The 2,908-nt window shown below is 34.4% G+C and overlaps 1 long non-coding RNA gene across 1 annotated transcript; it reads right to left on the bottom strand.

The window, feature by feature from the left end:
- Positions 1–1,853: 1,853 nt before the first annotated feature.
- Positions 1,854–2,684, bottom strand: LOC122036843. The gene is made up of 3 exons (XR_006127448.1): positions 2,627–2,684; positions 1,990–2,172; positions 1,854–1,886 (listed from the first exon to the last, which is right to left on the bottom strand). It is a non-coding gene; the product is annotated as an uncharacterized LOC122036843 (long non-coding RNA).
- Positions 2,685–2,908: the final 224 nt, after the last annotated feature.

The following is a 2,908-nucleotide window of genomic DNA, read 5'->3' on the forward strand; positions in this document are numbered from 1 at the left end:
CTCAAAATGAATTTGGTAATTCTGAATAACTCATCATCGATCTAACCATCTCCATAAGAGTTTTATTCCTTCGTTCTGCCACACCATTCTGTTGGGGTGTACCAGGTGCGGACAATTGGGATTAAATCCCGGCCTCTGATAAGTAATTCCTAAACTCTCCTAAGAGGTATTCGCCACCACGATCAGACCGTAGTGTCTTGATACTTTTACCTAGACATTTCTCCACATCAACCTTGTACTCTTTGAACTTATCAAAGCACTCAGACTTGCGGCGCATCAGGTAAATGTATCCATATCTTGAATAATCGTCTATAAAAGAGACAAAATATTCAAAACCACCTCTAGCCTGGATAGACATAGGACCACACAAATCAGAATGAACCGGTTCTAACGCTTCTTTGGCTCTATACCCCTTGGCCTTAAAAGGTCTCTTGGTCATTTTACCTTCCAAGCAGGATTCACATGTTGGAAAGTTTTCCAACTCTAATGGACCCAAGAGTCCATCGGCTACAAGTCTTTGAATCCTACTTAAGTTAATATGACCAAGCCTTAGATGCCAAAGATGCGTTTGGTTCATTTCCGAAGGTTCTTTTATCTTATTAGAGTTAGAAAATGTGTTATTAATTTTCATATTTTGCTTTGTGGGAGAAATTGAGTTTAAAGTATATAAATTGCCAATCAATGCACCAGAACAGATAATCACTTTATTTCTCTTTATAACCACATTGTTACTAAAGGAAACTGAATATCCATCCAAATACAGTTTTGAAATTGAAATTAAATTCTTTCTAAAACTGGGTACATAAAGATAATTTCTTAAAACAAATTTCCTATTCCAATCAAATGATAAGTAGACATCTCCCACTGCAACAGCCGCTATCTTAGTAGCATTGCCCATGTAGACAGTTATCTCTCCATCAAATAGTCGCCGGGTTTCTTGGAACCCCTGCAAAGAATTGCATACATGATCAGTGGCTCCCGTATCTACACACCAGGTGCTGATAGATAACACCGCTAAACATGTTTCAACTACTAGAGCATGAGATATACCTTTATTGTTCTGATTCCTACGAGGACAGTCTGCCTTCCAATGCCCTGTCTGCTTGTAGATGAAGCACTTGCCCTTTGGCTTCTTCATTCCAGCTTTTTTTTCCTAAGGTTTATTCACTCTCTTTGCTGAAAGGACCTGTTTCTTCTTCTTCTTGCCTTTCGGCTTAGAAGTAAAACCATTTTCAGCATAGTGAATCTGAGAACTTTGACGAAATATACCTTCTGCTGCCTGTAGTTCTGTCAGAAGTTTCGCCAACGTATACTCTATTTTGTTCATGTTATAGTTCAGGCGGAACTGCTCAAAACTTCTTGGTAGCGTTTGAAGAATTATATCGACCTGGGTTTCTAATACATGCATCATCCAAAGTTTTCAAAAATCAAATACCTTTCCTACTCAAATGTAATCTAGCATGCATTCAGCCCACTCGAACCGTACTTCATCAATTTCAACTCTGGAGTACTTGAGATTTGTAAATCGTAAAAACACATAAAAACATATATTGCAGTACTTTCATTTTGTGAATTTTTAAAAAAATAAAAGAGACATCATTGAGGAAAATAAAAAAGTAAAAGGTGTTGATTACAAAGAAACTTACTGAGACTTGTAAAATATCTTCACAAGCTAATGCAACATCCAATAGAAGAAGGCATACACGGAGAGCTATTTGCTGCATAGGAAAAATAGCAAGGCAGAATAAAAAGAATCATCTTATCAATAACTCATAAGATGATTAAATTAAGGCATACCTCTCTTCAATTGTCTCGATATTCTGGAATAGCTTTTTGAGAACAGATAATGACTATGCATACTCATGGATATGGTAGAGAATGATTGCCTGTGAAGAACCAAATTAACAAAAATACTAAGAAGAGAGCAATTTATTAACTCATTCTAATTATGGAAAGAAAACTTTTGACAAAATGCGTTGAACTACATACAATATTCAGCATTGTTACTGAAACATCAAACTCTTGGGCATGGACAACTCTACTGCTATTTATAGCAGCACTTTGATGAATTGAAGCACTATTAGCTTTAGACCCTGAAACCATATAGCCTAGGCAGCTATTCTCATAGTCAATCTGGTCCACAAAAGTATGCGCAAGCTCTTCACTCTGCTCCTATAATCAATATAGTTATTAATCAAAGAGTGCACGTAAAATATCTTTTCAGTTGTAAGAACAATGCTAGTTTAAGAAATCATGGAATATTGACTGAATGGATAAACATGGATTAAATTATTTCCAACTTTGAAAAAAGGATAGAGAAAATGGTGAAATTACATGAAATAGATAATAAAATATTAGCAATATTCAAAATCCCATGATTTGGAGAAGACATGATTCCCAAGGAACATCAAACTTTTCTGCTATAGAAGAACGGATGATTCTAAAGATCATGTTTAACCTTATCATACAAGTTAAGTATAATCATGTCATATAATATCATATGTTTAATATGATTATAGCTTTATTGTTTAATAATTTGTTTCCTCAAGAATGTCAGTATGAAGATGAGAAATTATCTTCATAAATTAATTCAAAAAATCAATTACCTGTGATTCAGTCAACTTACTTTAACCTTGTTTAATGCATCAAGGAGATTCCTAGGATCAGTGCAACCATCTCAAAAGTATTCTACAACAGCAATGTTATGAAGAACCTGAAATAAATAGAAAATGATTAAGGTTCACACAAACAAGAACTACACATAGTAAATAAACTTCTCTTCTTTTGTATGCAAGTCAACAATAAATCATCATGTACTTTAAAAATGAGTAAGATATTAGTTAAAGTAGAAATAATTAGAGGAAAAAATAGACATGTTTCATATAGCAGCCAATTAATACATTTTGAC

The sequence above is a fragment of the Zingiber officinale genome, unplaced genomic scaffold (genome assembly GCF_018446385.1).
Source record: "Zingiber officinale cultivar Zhangliang unplaced genomic scaffold, Zo_v1.1 ctg222, whole genome shotgun sequence".
Lineage (NCBI taxonomy): Eukaryota > Viridiplantae > Streptophyta > Magnoliopsida > Zingiberales > Zingiberaceae > Zingiber > Zingiber officinale.